This window comes from Pleurodeles waltl, chromosome 4_2, assembly GCF_031143425.1.
Source record: "Pleurodeles waltl isolate 20211129_DDA chromosome 4_2, aPleWal1.hap1.20221129, whole genome shotgun sequence".
NCBI lineage: Eukaryota > Metazoa > Chordata > Amphibia > Caudata > Salamandridae > Pleurodeles > Pleurodeles waltl.
This window is the reverse complement of record NC_090443.1, coordinates 889,394,462-889,412,538: the sequence shown is the minus strand read 5'-3', so window position 1 is coordinate 889,412,538 and position 18,077 is coordinate 889,394,462. Positions and strand designations below refer to the sequence as shown.

At 43.3% G+C, this 18,077-nt stretch overlaps 1 protein-coding gene across 1 annotated transcript in view; it reads left to right on the top strand.

Annotated features, from left to right (window-relative positions):
• The first annotated feature begins 7,171 nt into the window (after positions 1-7,171).
• The window catches only part of BTF3L4 (basic transcription factor 3 like 4), a 37,001-nt gene continuing 26,095 nt past the window's right edge, over positions 7,172-18,077 (top strand). The window contains exon 1 of the mRNA XM_069232673.1: positions 7,172-7,304. The gene's annotated coding sequence lies outside the window, so the exon portion shown is untranslated. The remainder of the gene's footprint in view (positions 7,305-18,077) is intronic.

The window sequence follows — 18,077 nt, the reverse complement described above, 5'->3', positions numbered from 1 at the left end:
AGGCTCAAGATCAGTCACCTTCAACAAGGTCTCTCATATTCAGATCAGGTTGCCCTAGATGCAGAGTCCAGGGAAGAACTCACATGGTGGATGAGTCATTTAGATGCCTGGAACGGGAGAACAATTTTCTCTGCCGCCCCAGATCTTGTCTTAGAGTCAGATGCAAGTCTGACAGGTTGGGGTGCAAGATGTGGTCCACACTCGACTGTGGGTCCATGGTCCGTTCAGGAGTCGTCACTGCACATAAACTGTTTAGAGATGCTTGCAGGTTCCTTTGCCACCCAGTCCTTTACAATAGACAGGGTAAAATGCTCCATTCTTCTCAGAATGGACAACTTATCTGCCATAACATACATAAATCGCCTGGGCGGAACAGCTCTCTTGGCCAAGAGTCTCTGGGAGTTTTGTCTTCACAAAAACATTTCAGTCAGGGCAGAATACCTCCGAGGCAATCTGAATGTAGTGGCTGATTGGTTCTCAAGACACTCCCAGGATTCAAGCAATTGGCAGCTTCACCCTTCCATATTCAAACTCCGTTCTTCTATTTTCGGTACTATGTCCATAGGCCTTTTTGCCTCAAGGCTCAATTCCCAACTTCTGAACTTTCAGTTGGAGACCAGATCCTTTGGCCTTGGCTACCAACGCTTTTCTTCAAGCGTGGCCTCCTTCCTTTTTATTGCTCGGGTCCTGACACACGCTCGCCGACAATGTTCTTCTCTAGTTCTAGTCACCCCATTCTGGCAGTCTCAGCCTTGGTATCTGACCCTTTTAGAACTCTTGTCAGACCTTCCAGTCCTGATTCCTCCTTTTCCCAATCTTCTTTTGAACCCACAATCTCGTATTACAAGGTTCCCTGTATCTCATAGCTTGGAGGATTTCGGGGCTTCCTGGAAAACCCCAGGAATTTTGGAACAGGCTGTCCAATTTATCCAACAATCCTGGGCTCCGGGTACTTGAAGGGTCTACCGTTCTGCCTGGTCAGTATGGTGTAGCTGGTGTGTGGACAGGAATTCCAATCCCATTTCAGCAGACGTTTCTGTTAAGAATGAAGTTACGACAATCATGCGTTGACAAGCATTTATTTGTTACGTGTACGACCCTGACAACAGGACAGCATAAAGTGTGCGTCTCCAATCATCAATCGTCCCTTCAACCCCCATTCGAACTCAACGTTCCCTTGCGATGCTCGAGCCCAGTGATATCACAATTCCAAACACACTGCGCACGAGCATCGCAACACATCTTCCCCCAACAAATAAATAAAATCTAGCCTTTCTGACACCAAGCCTAGGAAAATCTAAATTCTGTGTCAGGACCGGAGGCTCGGATTATGCTTTCTCTTACTAACTTTCACAGCAGCCAATTACAAAGTGTTTAAAGAAAAACTACATTCCCCAATATTATTAACCACCAGTCACATGTACCAATCACTATACGTGACCTCCACACATAAGAGACCTGAACCCCAACGTCACTTCCTCTTTCTTTGCTACTTCGCAGCAGATAAGTGCCATTTTATTATTCTTGCATTTGCGATGTAATTTGTATGCTTTTTCGCTTAATTTCAGTATATTTAGCGTCGCGATTTCGCGCGCTGGTGTTAGTATTGTAAAATCTGTTTTACGAAGGAATTTATGATTATTTTAAAAAGCAGAGCTGGAACACCGCGCGCGCTGCGTGCAGTCTGTTTTCCCTGTTAATATCGATTTTTGGCCAGCGCGCGCCTTTTTACGAGCCGATCCATTCCCTTGGGCATTTTCTCTCGGATCGGCTCGTAAACTGCAGCGCTCCTGAGGACAATTACTTATTGACAGGGCAGGCTGAAAAGGTGTATCCCTCATGCCCAGTCAGTGTACTGCTGGGTTGTAAAATCCATATAGGCTCAGCCTAGAGTGTGTTACAGGCGGCTCCCTTTTATTGCATATAAATCAATTTATTGTATATTTAATCTGCCTGTTAAGGGGTTTCTTCACTCCCCCTGAGATTTAAACAGTGTCTATTTCACCATGGCACAATGGAATGAGAATGAGATAGAATACTTCCCTGATCATAATGTTGAGCAGATGGAAGTTAATTTGGTGGAAGCACTTGACTCTAGAGTGCAGCAATCGGTGAATGATGCCTTGGTGAGAGCGTTAGACCCCTTCTCCGGGCAACTTCTAGAATACGCTCACTCGCAAGGCTGGGTGCCGGGTCCATCCTCCGATAATCCCGAAGGGGTCATCCCTCTAAACGCCTCCAAATCCAAGGCGAAAACAAAAAATATTATTATTGAAGGAGACCCTGATGATGTTCATGCAGACGCATTTGCTAAGCTACGCAAAAGGCGCATTGAAGAACATAGCTATAGTAATTTGGAAAAATGTTCCGCTTCTGATGATTCTTCAGATCAAGGCTCGGATGATCAATCCACGCCAACTTCTTGTAAAAAAGCTAAGAAGCGTCCCACGTCGCAACTTTTAGACTTCGACCCCTCTGATATAGTACATCCCAGATCCTCTAACTGGCTTCCATCCTCAGAGGTGGCGCAATATGTTCATGACAACCTGAGAAGAGGGTATGATAAAGAGGTACGCACTCGCCTCAAATCCGAATGTCCCAGGCCAGATTTAGATACAATGACCCTACAATGGTTACCTTTTTAAAAAAGTTTTCTAAAGATCCAAAGAAAGGTTTGGACAGATCATGGCGCTCTTGTCAGGACAAGCTCTTAGATATGTCAGGACCTCTTACTAAGATTCTGGATTTGGCTGCTAACTCCAAGGAGTCGGGCATTCCAGTGGATACCGACGTTCTATTGGGTTGGGCTCAACGCGCAGTTTGCCAACTGGGCAACACTAATTGTGCGATATCAGCGGAGCGCAGAAAATCAATACTTATGCGCATGGACCCAAAGTTAGTAGACTCACGGTCTCTGAGGCTGGTCCTTCTGCAGAGGGGTTACTATTCGGATCTTCCTTTATCAAGGAACTCGCAAAATTTTGCTCCACTTTTTCTACGCTGGATAAAACCCAATTGTCTCTAAAAAAGGTTTTCAGAAGAGGCCTTTTTGTCAGGGCCGGACGTTATGGTGGACGATTGTCCGGCCGAGGTTCCTAAAACAGTCCCCAAAACTATTACCCGAGAGGAAGGGGTAACTGGTCCGGTGATCAGTCAGATAACACCTTCTATCCCACCAGAAACAGAGGATGCAGGCCCAGGTTCCGCAGAGGACATTGCAGGGGACAGCAAGGTGCGATCCAGGGCGTCTCCTATTCTGGTAAGCCTCATTCTACCATTTCAGGTTCTTCTTGGGGGAAGAGTGGGTTTATGCACTCACAGTTGGAGAAAGATTTCCGGGGATCCTTGGGTACTTCAGACAGTTTCAGGTTTTCATTTGGAATTCCTCAGCACTCCCATCCAAGTTACCCCTCCGGCTCAAATATATTTTTCCCTAGAAAATCAGACGTTTATAGATACAGAAGTTCAAGCGCTGTTAGACAAAGGAGCTGTCGTAGTTTCATCCCCTCACCCGGAGGGGTTTTGCAACCCAATTTTTGTCGTCGACAAGAAGGGAGGAGGTCATCGTCTGGTCTTGAATTTGAAGGATTTCAATTCCTGGCTAGTGTACAGACACTTCAAAATGGAAGGAATCCATATGTTAAGAGACATTTTAATAGAGGGAGACTGGATGGTAAGATTAGATCTGAAAGACACATATCTCTCGATTCCGATTTTCCCTCCTCACAGAAAATTCCTTCAATTCCATTGGAAGGGTCGTTGTTTGGAATTCACAGCCCTTCCCTTCGGTCTGTCCTCAGCACCATGGTGCTTCACGAAGTTGTTGAGACCAGTGGTGGACTATTTGAGAACCAAGGGGGTTCGGTTGATAATTTACCTGGACGACATCCTTTTGATGGCCCAGGATCCAACAACAGTCCAAAGACATTTGAACTGGACGATCAATCTTTTGCAGGACCTGGGATTTCTTATCAAATGCGCAGAAGTCATTGTTGAATCCGACTCAAGTAATAGAGTTCTTGGGCTTCAAGATAGATTCAATTCAAGCTCAACTAGTTCTTCCATCTCTAAAGATTCGAAACATAAAGAGGGAGATGAGAGCGGCTTTAGCAAGCCTGAGTATTTCCTTGAGGAGCATTGCTCGACTAGTGGGCCTGCTAGCTTCATCTATTCAAGCAATCTTCCCAGCCCCTCTGCATTATCGAGCTTTACAGAGGCTAAAGATCAAGTATGTGAGCCAGGGTTGGAGTTACTCAACCTTAATCCCTCTGTCCGAGGAAGTCAGAGAAGAGATTCAATGGTGGTTACACCACATGGAAGCCTGGAATGGCAGAGCCATCTTCGGATCTCACCCGGAAGTGGTGATAGAATCCGATGCCAGTCAGTGGGGATGGGGAGCCCGCTGCAGATCGGTGGTGACAGGGGGGCGTTGGTCTCCGACGGAACAATCCCTTCACATCAATTGCTTGGAACTGCTCGCTGGATCGTTTGCAATAAAGAGTTTATCCCCCCTCAAGACAGATTGTTGCATTCTGCTAAGGATGGACAATGTGTCTGCGGTACGGTATGTCAACAAATTGGGGGGCACGAAGTCCAGAATTTTGGCGGAAATATCCAAGGACTTTTGGCATTATTGTCTGGATCACAGATTAGTGATTGTAGCAGAATATCTGCCGGGGGCCCAGAACACGGTGGCAGATTGGAACTCCAGGTACCTGAGGGATGCCAGCGATTGGAGGTTGAATCAGATTATTTTTCAGCAAATAATCCAGATATGTGGCCCTTGCGAGGTAGACCTTTTTGCCTCTCGCCTCAACACCCAGATTCTCAAATTCTTCAGCTGGAGACCGGATCCGCTGGCCTTGGCAACGGATGCGTTCCTTCAGGATTGGTCCACCTTTCGGGGGTATGCATTCCCCCCATTCCTGGTGATTCCCAGAGTACTGTCTCAAATCCGGAGACAGAAAGCAGACCTGATACTAGTGACTCCGGTTTGGAGATCTCAGCCTTGGTTCCCTATTGCGCTCCAGTTAGCTTGTGCTCTGCCGTTGCTCATTCCCCCTCAGCAGGACTTATTGTTGAGTCCGGAAGGCCTTCAACATCCTCTGATTTCCTCGGGGACTCTCACGTTAATGGCATGGATGGTTTCAGGAAAAATTGGGAAACCCCAGGCATTTCGCAACAAGCTAGAGACTTTATCAAACAGGCCTGGGCGTCCAGCACCCACAAGAGATATGCTTCTGCTTGGCGCAGATGGAATAGTTGGTGTGATGGAAGAAGTATCAATCCCGTGGAATCAAGTATTGATTTAGTGGTCAATTTCTTAGCAAGTTTAGCATCCACTGGTTTAGTTTATAGAACTATTAACAATTTCAGGTCAGCCATCTCGGCCGGTCATAAGCCTATTGAGGGTAAGCCAGTGGGGGAACATCCTCTGGTTTGCAAATTGTTGAGAGGTATTAGATTTTCCAACCCTCCCCAGTCAAAGTATAATACTCTATGGGATGTAAATGTGGTATTAAAATTTATTGAATCCTGGCCTAGTAATAAATTTCTATCTCGTAAACAACTGTCAGCAAAATTAACTATGTTACTTTGCTTGGTCTCGTGTAAGAGAGTTTCTGATGTGAAAGCCTTAGATTTAGCTGGCAGGTTATATTCTCCTGAGGGGGTTTCCTTTTCAATTTCCAGGAGGACTAAAACCAATTGCAGGTCAGTATCTTACCCTTGGTATCCGAGTAATTCAAAGTTATGTGTGGTACAATGTTTGAAAGATTATGAATCAGCCACTGAAGAATTCAGACAGGATATGAATGGGCAATTGCTAATTTCTATTCAGAAACCGTTTAGGCCTGTAGCCTCTGCCACTTTAGCAAGGTGGATTAAATGGTTAATGAGTGAGGCAGGTATTAATACCGAGCATTTTGGTGCTCATTCAGTGAGAGGAGCTATGGCTTCCAAATCTTTTGGTCTTGGTTCTAGTTTACAAGATATCATGAAGACAGCTGATTGGTCTTCTGAGAATACATTTCGTAAATTTTACTTTAAACCTGTTGTTGATGTTGCATCTATTGTTATGGATCAGCTTTAAAAGAGCATAATCCGAGACTCCGGTCCTGACATAGAATAAAAAAGATTCTAGCTGACGCGACAAGAATTTTCAATTCTATTAAGGACACGGAGGCGAGGATTATCACGCCCGATATGGTTTTGGAAAGTTTTATTCAATTGTATAATTGTATATAAAGATGTATACCCACCCTTGAATTGTTGATGAGATGCTGATTTTGAGCTCTGTTTTTATCATTCTTGAGAATGGTATTATTATGAATCCTTATTTTTCAGGATCTGATCAGAAGAATTCGTGAAATCTTGTTGAAGATCACTGTTGGTGTGGTTATCGTTGAATTTCTACTTCTGCGCAGAATTCGCTTGGTCCTGGTTACCAGTTCGGTTTGAATCCGCAGTTTCGTTTTCAAAGGAGAAGTTCCAGTTTTATTCGGTTTCGGAAGGAATTCGTGTTCAAATGGTCTGAGGATTATCTGTGATACAAAGAAAGAGGAAGTGACGTTGGGGTTCAGGTCTCTTATGTGTGGAGGTCACGTATAGTGATTGGTACATGTGACTGGTGGTTAATAATATTGGGAAATTTAGTTTTTCTTTAAACACTTTGTAATTAGTTGCTGTGAAAGTTAGTAAAAGAAAGAGAAAGCATAATCTTCGCCTCCGTGTCCTTAATAGAATTGAAAATTCTTGTTGCGTCAGCTAGAAAAAAAATTATCCTCGCCTCTGTGTTCGTAATAGAATTGAAAATTCTAGACAGGAAAGCTAGAACTTTTTTCATCCTCCCTGCATGTCCTTAATAGAATTGAAAATTCTTGGTGCAATGCTAGCAATTTTTTTTATTCACATTTCCCTAGTAAAGAAAACTGAAAAAACCTGAAGCAGCACCTGTGAATGTTCTTTGGTTCGTTCATCCAGTCCCTTTTCTATGTTAAATGTTACTTAGTTGCCTTCCGTCCTTTGCCCTTTTTCTATTTTAATAACCCGTTTTCTGAAATGAGACCCTCCTAAGTATATTTTCCGTGACCATACCTACCCGTCGGGTTTTAATAGGCCATTTTCTGTTTCAATGCTTCCGAAACGCTCTCCGTCCTATGTCTATTTCCATTGCTTGTGCACCAAAGGGGTGCGGATAGAGCAGAATAGGTCACGTGTATTTTACGTCACCGTCTCCCCTCGGCTTCTCCTCCCGTATCGCCATCTTACTTACCGCGTGTCGCTGCGGAGGTTTTCGGTCACAGGTCAGAGTGGGTTCGGGGTTGTTTATTGGTGGTTTTAGGGGGGGTCGTTAATTCCCCCGAGGTTAGAGTAGTACTCCTGTCTTGAGGATGCGTGGCACCTTCTGCAAGGCGCACTAGAGTGGGTTCTGGAGCCTAAAGCCCGAGAGGAGGAGCGCCCAAAAGGCCTGTCACTGAGCCCCTTGAGTCGTTCTCGTTAACCGCTTCCTGGGCTGTGATGTCCTTTGCTTGGCTGCAGCTTTCACCCTTTTTGAGAGATCGCCCTGTAGTGCCACTCGTTGACTGTCGTGTCCTTTTGCCTATTCTCTACCTTTCCCCACCAACTCCCAGTGTTGTCTCCTCTACGGTTCCCGTACTCCACAGCCGTGTTTCTCGCAGTTAGCACTCGACTTAATCTTTTTCTGGTTACTCTTGCACTCTTTCCTTTACGGTAAGGTGATCATAGTGCCCTAGAAAATCTTGTATTTCATTGTCTGTCCAGACCCACTCCAGCAGTGTTTTACTAAGTGATTTTCAGAGGTGTAACCACAGATAACATCGAGTTTTTAAGTCCGCCTTTGGGTATGTAAAGAGGTACACAAACGTACATATATCCATAGAAAGGCCGGTTTATACGTTTTAAACAAAGATGCAAGGACGTGTAAGGCCCCAAACAAACCTGCTTTGCAGCGAAAGGCGGACTGACAAGTGCATGTGCATGGCATGGTACGCTGTCTGTTCCATGTTGGCTCGCGGCACATTCAACAACTTCGTTGGTGGGGCCAAGACACAGAGAGCTTGGGCATGAGCTCCAGGTGGTCTTTCGCCAGTGCTCTATCTTGGTAGAGGGCCCCGAGAGAGTGCACGAGTTGAATGTTGAGCATGCCGACGTTTCTCTAGGTAGTTAATTTACGTGTTTGAAGGAGTTCCCTGCCCCGCCTCAATTGTGCAGCGAGCGGGTATTAAAGGCGTTTATCATTCGAGAACCAGCCTTACCGCCCTTACTCTAAGCCCTTGTACTCCATACTTCATCACAGAAGGGGGGGGTGTTTATCCAATTAAATACTGCTTTGCAGTGTTTTCTTCAACCATCTATAAACATAAGTGTTATACTTTTAATGTTGTATCAAGTTTGGAAAAGGGGTCCTGGTTACTTTTTTTTTATTTAAGCGCAAATAATTCTCTTTATGATTCCGTGATGTGTTTACCATCTTTGCCTTGCAGGTTTTATATTATGTACTTTCTGGTGCTTGAAGCTAATCAATTAAAACGCAGGACTACCCACCCAAAATGCAATCAAAACACCCCGCATATGGTCGCGAAGAGACGTCCACACTACTTTTCATTGCGCCTCTAAAACAGTCTGAAATCTAATAACCTGAGCAGCATCTCAAAAAGTGCATTTTTGTTGTTTTATGTCTAGTTTTACTTCTAAGGCTCACATTACATGTTGGTCTGAATATGGCGAGGTACTGTCTCACTCTTGGTAAATACTGCCTATTCTTAGTTTTAAAGTGAGATATGGGGCATAACTTGCTGGATCAGCATTTAACACTGAAATCCGCACGTTCTTTAGCCTTTTCTCTGATAAATTTAGGGAGATTTGACCTGACGGAAGTTACTGTGGGAAAACTGCGATGGTTTGATAATCCACACAGCTCCTAAATCTGATCCTTATGCTAACACATTTGCCCAGGCATAACAATTTAGCACTTAATTCGTAATGTAGGTCCGTGATTTTGTTAGTGCGATGCGGTAATATTGGTGTTTTCTGCTACTGAAGACCTGTGTCTAGGGTTAGACCCAACTTTTAATTTGTACTTCTGTGGTTTATTCTGTTTGTTTTGAAAATATTGTCTCCCTACTTTGTCGTGTAATTTGCTGGGTGTTCACCTGCATTTATAATCTGAAGTACCTCTTACTGTCAGCTGCCCCCCTTTGCTGAATACCATGCTTCATTTTGGCCTCCTCGCTGACTGAACACTTCTTTCATTGGTTCCCTTGCTCACTTCTTTCTGCATTTGGTTCCTCTTGATGCCTGCCGCCTCCGCCCTCCTGGTGACCAACCCCGTTGCTGGCTGCTCTTTCCCTCTGTGTTTCTTGGGGATTGCTCCATCTCATTGACACCACCGCCCCCCCGGTACCTTGCTTATTTTCCTCTACATCTCCTCGCTGTTTGGGTGCGTTGCTGATAGACCTATCTCTTTTAGAGACCAATTGCAGGTTTTCCTACTCTTGGCGGGCATTGCTGATTGGCTCCCTCTTGGTACCCCTTGTTTATCCCTCTTGGTGCTGACTTGGCCGCCCTGCTCCTTTAGTGTCACTTGACGACTACCCCCTCAATGACTCCACCTACACACATCTAGTGCTCCTGACTTAGTGTTGCATGCTTACTTTCAACACCCCCCCCCCCAACACACACACTCTGAGCCCATCATCTGCCTCTCCATACCCCTTTGCTTACTGCACTCAAAGCTTCAAATTCATACATTTCTAGTTACTTCCTCCATTCCTGGTTATTCGTGGTAGCCCTTGCTGCACCTCAGTTCTTAGGATAGGGTGTCTCCAACCAGTCTACGGGGTGCTTCCGTTAGCTCGGACACCTACAGAGTTGCTCACATCCTCAAGTTCAATTTTAAATGATCACAGGGCCATACTTTCCTTTTTAATAGTAAGGGGAGGCTGTATTTATTTTACACTATCATCAGTCGATAAATAGCAGGGCCACGTAATGAGCAGTGCTCAGTCAGATTTTATGATCCAGGCTAGGGCTCAAAGGTGAATAATGGAAGCACACAGGGATTTAACTCTTGAATTATAGTCTTTGTCAACTCAAAATTGGAGTGAGATAACAAAAAGATGTTCCAGGATGCTTTTAAATGGGAGAGTTAAAATGAAGAGTTAACTCTTATTTTTAATTTTCTCCCATTTCAATGTCTCATTTACACGAAGCGGTCCTCTTGCTCCCAATTGCCAGTAGGCAATGCCCGATCTATAACTGAAAGTCATTTTTTTATTGGAAGAACTTTGAAGTGAAGAAAAATTTCTATGAAACATTAATTCTTAATCTGCCTTAAATTTCATTTGGGTATTTGTCTTAATGTTTTGTGAAGCATGTTTCTTTACTTTAAACTCCTTCAATTTAAACAAATGGCTGTCTTCTGTTATGTGGCAGTGTGTCTACAGGCCAGTGGGTGAAGGATGCCTGCTGTTTGTAAATGCAACACTTTAAAATGAGAATTTAAATGACAACTTTTTGTGAAATCCATATAAACATAGTTAACTCGTCAGTTTAATTTTCTCCCATTTCTAAGTGGCACGGTATACACCGTGCCATAGTTAGAACTGAAAAGTGCTATTATTTTAAGTGGGAGGAATTGAAAGTGCAGAAAAATGTTCCATATTATGAACATTTTTGCAGAAAACTTTTCTGCACTTTGAATTTGTCTCATTTAAAAAAGTCTGTATTTTGACGTAAGTGTAGCAGTGCCACATATGGTGAAAGGTATGTCTTGTGCTACAAGTACATACAGCACAGGCTCTCGGACACCCATACACATATATCCCATTCATACACATGTTCCTGCATCCACATAGACCACACTGTTATTGACACACACTGCAGCTCTGTAATAGTGCTCTTAGTAAAAGTATTTTGTTCAAACCATGGTTCCTGGCTGTATGGACAGAACGCTTAAGGTTGATTAAAGTGGTTGTGGTGGTGTCTGGTAACAACACACAAGTAGCTTAGCCTTCAGTAATGCACAGTGATTTCCACTGATCAGAAGTAGCTCTCGCTAAAGTAGAGGTTGCCCCTACATTAAATGTTCTGAACCGCTTTTTTCCTTCTGTGCCATTAGAGTGGAAGACCATATGCAACTCCTTTGAGGTGTCCCTTACTCCGATTGGCGGGAAATAATATTGAAAACACAACTGTAATACCTAAAAGATAAGTTTATATAGTAAACAAAGCAAAAACAGTGGGACAGGAAAAATGCTAGTCCTGTGGTACATTCAGTTCCAGTGGATTTGAATTTGCCTCTGCGCTGACTAGCGGTGTGCAGTGTTTCTCACCCCTTCAATAAAGTAATAGATTGTTCCTTTTTAGGTAGAGCATACAAGCGCTTTGGTCAGCTGTGATCTGTCTGTGGGCTTTTAACCACGCACGCCTATCACTTGCTCGTGGGTTTGCCTTTCAATAATCCTTTATCATTGGTAAATGCTTTGTTTGTTCCTCCTTGGGGTAGTTTTGTTACCTCCCTGGGCATCAATCCTGTTAGATGGATAATTGCATGTTTGCTGATACGTTTGACTGCGAACAATCTTCTTTTTCCTTTTGTGTCTCTCCTTCACACCTATGCTCATGGCAGCCGTGGTGCTTTGAATCAGCAACTTATCAGCAGGCTAGCACTCTGTTCCACGTTGGCTCTTTGCTTTTAGAAGTTGCACTGTAGCAGGTGGGAGCTAGGTAAATTGTGATTTGTTGTACATGCTTGAGCAAGCAGATTTACCTTTGAGATGTTGGAATCATGTGAATCTGCACTGATGTTGATGACAGCTGCTAAGACTGAAGTTTAAGTACATGTACAGTGATTTGATCAAGGTTTCTATTGCCATGTCGAGTTAGTGTATTGAACTCTTGTGTAGCCTATAACTTTGAAAAGTGAAGCTTTTTTGTATTTTTTATTTTATTAAAATCGGTATATTTGGAATTTGGTGTCATAAATTACCCAAATACCTTAAGAAACAGGGTGGCAAATCCTTTATTGGCCTCGGAAATGAAGAGCACCGAAGTGGACCATATTTTTGTGTGTTGGGGGTGGGGGATGAGGGGTTGCGTTAACTTGAAGTTAACGTTTATTGTATGAGGTAAAAAAAAAAAACCGTTAAGTCATCTAACCATAATTTCCAATATTAATCTAAAATAGGTTAAAAAAAAATGGACAGCATTTCTTAAAGTAAGTTTGATTATTCATTAAGAGCAATTATGTGCTTAATTGCAAAAAATCTAAAACCTGGTTATTTGCTGTATTTAGCACTAATAAGTACAGTATTTGATAAAATAGTTTGTGAATTTGCCAGCAATTTTGAAGAAAAAAAAAAAGTCCATATATCTAACAAACCTGCAGTTTAACTGCGTTTTTTGGCCATTCAAATTCCGCGTCCAACTTGCCTGAAATTTCTTACTTAAAACAAGTTAAAATTTCGATGCAGTATCTGAGCGAGCTTAATGGCTGGACACACATGTAAAAGTCTTTGTTATGCTCACAAAACCAACTGTTTAGATGAGACCAAGTCCTTTTCCACTTAAGGGTCAAGTTCTTTTTGGGAAAACAACCATCCTATGGGACAGGAGTTTCAACTTTACGTGTATGACATCCAACATCTTTGCATCACCCCCACTCCGGATTTAAGGGCCACATGTCAGAGGGAATTGTTTTACTGTTTATTACTTTGATCCATTCTGGAATGGGATGCACAAGTTGTTTTGCAGAGATTTAAGAGGCCTAGAGGTTGCAATGATTGTCAAATATTACTTCTAAAAAAGGTATTGTGTATTTATGATGATTTTTCTTCTGAAAATCATTTGGTGGGTTTTTGAAGGTTCGTTTTTATTTCCATTTCATGTCTAGTAATGCTGCAAAGGCGCCAATTAATCTTTGCAGACTAATCAAGGTCTCTTAGAGTGTAATATTGTCTGCTTATTGGAGACTTTTGATCAGCTTGTCAAATAATTAGCAAGGGAAATCAAGACATAATTCATTCATTGTTTTATTTTCCTTGTTGCTGAAACTGTTGCCCAGTTTTATGCTTACTTAAGTACTGAGTAGGGCATCTCTACCCCATGCAATAGGATTGGGTGAATAACACATCATTTGAACTTTATCCTACGGGATTTGCCTTTATACCTGGTCATGAGGCAGGTTTTTTAATCTACAGAACATGCGTACAATGGAGCTTTTTTCATTGTTCTAATTTTTTTGCCTGAGAGAGCTAGGAGGTTATTTGTGGTACTACTTGCTGTCGAAATCCCATCTGGTTGATGGTAGTATAGAGTTCTGCCCATATCTCAAAATCCTTAAGAAGCAGCTTTGCGAAAAAACTTTAATACAAAATCTGTTAAGTCTATTGGCAACTAACCTGCTGAATTCCCCGGTGATCCCTTCGTTAAAACTAGATGGAGGATAGCATCTCTCAAGGATCCTGGGGTAGAGTTCAAGGATAGACATTGACTAAACAGTGGAGTCACAACCATTGCCCAAAGTCCATCTCGCTTTAAGAAAAATGCTGCCGGTATGCCATTCTGGTCGAGGTCACTATACCATTCGCAGCTGATGACTCTTGCAGATAGGGCAGCTGAGGTCAGACGGGCAAAAATTAGATTTTTGTGTCTTTCCGGTCACAGTTGTGGTGCCACACGATTGACTACGATTAATTCCGGCCGATTCACTGACGTTGGTGTTATTTGCTCATTTGCGTCCGAAAGATCTATTTACTAAACTCCAAAATAGTTTTGAGTTAGGTTTACCTAGATGATGTAAAAATGTCCATTTTTGATTTTGGCTAGTTGTTTTTACCCTCCATATTGGTTTTTATTTGTTTTATTAAGCGTGTCTTATACGTTATAATACCCTACATTGTTGGACCAATAGTTTATCAATTTGAATATTTCTCTAGTTCATTTTTTCTCTTGGGCTAAGGTTTTGGTGTACCAGTTGGCTGTACGTTTCTTTTGACCATCATTTATTTGTACATTTAAAAAAATCCAGTGAAAAACATCCATGCATCCTGACTTTAAAGCTTTTCTGGGTGAACCTCTGCTCATTGCAACAAAATAACGGGTTATTTTGCTTAACTTTGTTCACTTCGATAGATTGAGTCATATCCGATTTGAAGTGTGACGGACACAAGTATTCCTGACTTTAGCGCCACTTGTCAGGTGTCGTTATGTATACATCAGATCGCATGCTCCTCGCTAGTTGGAAGTGATTTATTTGCTTCTAGATAAGAGATCAGATTAATTTAAGAGCCCAGATAAAGCTGCCTTCAGAGCTGTGAAACACATGTTGACTGTTTTTTCTTTTCTGGAGTGTTTTTTTTTTTTCTTCTTTGCGTGAATACTGTTGAATACAAATGTGTATGCTCTTTAAAGTATGGCTCCTTTCGTAGACTGTTATGTTCATGTTCAACTAAATAAATACTGATTAAAATAAACGTAATGGCAACAAAATGTTACCTCAACTTTTTTTTTTTTTTAAATTGGCAACTCCAGAGGGACAGTAGCTGATGTGTGTGAGTGCACTGACCGCAGGACAGTATCTATTTACCATGGCAAAACATTGTCACTGTCTTTCTTGTATGTACTCTTCCTTTGTTGATTTATTCCCATATATCAAAAGAAATGAGTACTAAAGGCGAATTAGTTAATAAAATGAGTTTTGGGGGAGGTGTTCAAAATGCTCAGTGTGCACAAATTGCCTTGCACATAAGCACCTACGTTTGTGCAAAATCTGCACCCTGGTGTTTGGTGGCATGGCAGGTGCATCCATCATTCACCAGTGGTGTTCTACGAATGGCACGCCACCTGTTTTCCTGAGCCAGTTCTGAAACCAAGAAGGATTCCAGCAGAGGAGACAAAAATGTCTCCTGTCTTCTCTGCCGACTCTGTCCTCCACAGCTCATGAAATGCCTGAGCACAGTTACTTTCCTGCCTCTATCTTGAGAGTGCAGTTGCTTGTATTTCTGTCTAGGACGTGTGCATTGAAATGTGACCCCACTGGCATTATGGGAGGAGAGGGTGGGCGCCTGCTAACCCCCCTCCTCCCCCCCCCCCCCCCCCCCCCTTGCCCAAGAACTCTTTAGCCCATGGGTACTCGCAAACATTTTCCCAGGGGCCACAAAGTTTGGTCTGTTGTGTGACCGAGGGCCGCATTGATGCTAGCAGAGTGGTGATGAAAGGCAGAAGGGGGCTCTGGGTGGGGAGAACTTATGGTGGGCTTAGGGGGCAGGAAAGCATATCGATCTAGTAGCTGAATTTCACAATGTGAAACCAGAAAACCTGGCATTAATCCCAGCTTCCCCTCTTTACCTAATTGTGTGATCCTAGGCAGTTTTATTTCATGTTCCCTTCATTTTCTTCATTATTGTATGCAAGAGGACCTCATAATGCATGGCTTCAGGATGTGCGCCGAGCAAACCTTTCTCCTGTGTTTAATTTAATAAATTATGAAATTGTTCTTGTATAATAGGAAATCAGGCCAATCAGAGTGCAGATAACTGACTTGCCTCTTATTTCGCTATTGGCATTGTTATGAAGGTGGGGGGAGAATTAATGTTGCTGAATTTATGTTTGAAATCTATCACTTAAAAAAAATACTTCTCCATGCACTGATATTATCCGATGAAATGGTTCTGTTTTAATGAAATGTACTTTTTGAATTTCTAAGAACCCTTATCATAGTTGTAGACATTTGCTGCAAGATTTCTTAAAGAATGAAAGTGTTCCTGCATTTAAGCAGTGCAGGGCAACTTCCTTACTTCAAATAATATTTAAATAAAGGATTGCCTGTTAATTTAACATCCTCTTAACATTAGTGCTCAGTTGAGTAAACAGCATCCTGGCCCTACTGGTGTCCTGGGGGCCGCATGTAAAGGTCAAAAGGGCCGCATGCGGCCCCCGGGCCGTACTTTGAGTAAAACTGCTTTAGCCATTTGAAAAGTGGCTTGTTGCGAACCAGTGGATATCACAGCATCAGACATGCGAATCCATGAGTGGTGTTCTCTGCTGGACATCAACCCACTTGCAGGGAGTGCACCTTCGTTTGTGATTAGCATTTTGCCCTTGAGGCATATGTGGACGTAGCTCAGTGAAGATGTCCCGAGTGTACAGAAGTTACAACAAGCAAGGGATTTCACCTGCCTTGAGACCACAGGGTGTCTGCTTTATTGTCCAGTATGGAACCGTAAATTTGAAATGCCAACCCTGTGCCCACTTCTTCACTGAGGACCTGATTGTCCAATGGGAGAGCCTTGGGGATTGAAGTCCAAACCAAGTGTTCTGCCTTCAGGGCTTGTCACAGTTGCAAGTACTTGGTGTTGTGTGGCATCCAATTCATATTCGCTTTGTAGGACTTCATATGAATTCAACCCCCTGCGACTAGGACGTCATCCATTGCAGAGATACCAATAAGGTCCTACCAGTGGAGCAAGCCTTACCCCACCCACCTCGACCTCCTGGTACTGTGTGCCCCTTCCACAGTGGTGAGCGCCCAGTCACTTGGCCACACCACCCCAAACTCCTACTGGCTTTTTCCCATATCCCCAGGGTTGCCCAGGAGGGATGCAACAGAAGACTCCTCCTATGCGATTGCTATGTAGATATGTGTGGTCTTCCATAACTGACCTAGAGTCTGGATGGTGGGACCAGCCTAGGGGCGACCCCCTCCCCCCAAATTCATTAATGTATTGGAGCTGTTGCCCACCAGTATACCCTGACATCTGGTAGTGCAATGCCACTGTTGGACATGGACCACATTCGGGCTTGTAAGGCTTTTCGGGGAGTGCCTCTATCCCATGGGAGAGCTTGTCATTTTGTCTGTTCTGTTGAAATGGTACTTAAGCAATGCAAAATGGTGGTCTTCTGCATTATGTAGAGCAATTTAGGGAGTGAGGCCATCTTGAAGATGCGGCACTCCATAACAATGACCGTGGCAATAATCTCCAACTATCTGCGTCTCTATAGTATTCCTGGAGGCCTACTGCTAGGTTTCTGTCCGGAAGTTGCATTTTATCCTGCTGTATTTCAATACCTAGATATCGGAACCCATCCCCCCACACCTACAAATTACAATACGAGTCCCGGACAACTCCAGGGAGCTAACAGCAAATATAAAAAATAAAAAAATCCCCAAGGGGGACAAACAATTGACTGACAGCTGCTTAAAGGTGCTTTGTAGAGGAGCGTGACCAGTTTACAGAAATTGGGACCAAATCCAAAGGCACCCAGTGTCTGGTAAAGGTAAACCAAGACACAGAGTCCAACACTTTCCCAGCGTCTAGTTACAGGATGGCTAGTGTCTCCAACACTTCTAGCCAGTTATACATTCTCTGCAAATTATGCCGGGTCACTTTTTCCCCGCATGAAACCTTAGTGATCTTTATGCACTAAGTGGGGGATTACGCCAATCAGGCAGTTAGCCAGTATTTTAGCAAGCACCTTCACTTCTGTGTTGAGCGAGATGGCCCGATGGGAACTACAACATGTGTTTTGGTTTGCCAGGCGTTGGTATTCCAACTATGGTGGCATGGCAGAGATCCAGTGACTGAATCCCTTCTGCAAAGGCCCCTTCAAGCATAGTGAGAATATGAGGACTATCGATCGCAGAGTCTTTTGTATAGTTCTCATAAGAAGCCATAGGGTCCCAATGATTTTCCCATTTGACATACTTGCCTTGACATCTGTGAGCTCCTTCAGTGAGGGCTCCTTGTCAGGGCTGGGCATGTTGGCTGCCAGCAACACCGATAGACATAGCTCAGCTAGAAAAAGTTTCCCCCCCGCTCCTCTGCTAGCTGTAGTCCTGTATGCAACTTACATAAGTAACAGGCAAATTCTTCCACTATGCCACAGTCAGTTCAAATTCAAATAGTCTCTCCCTCGTCTGAACTGATCTCTCCAACCCATCTCCAAACTTGCTCTGACTTAGCCAAGCCAGTAAGTGCCCTAACTTGTCTCCTGCCTCATAGTTGTTTTTGCTGCGTAGTGTATTATTTTCGGCTGCTGCCTCTGTGGTCACCGTC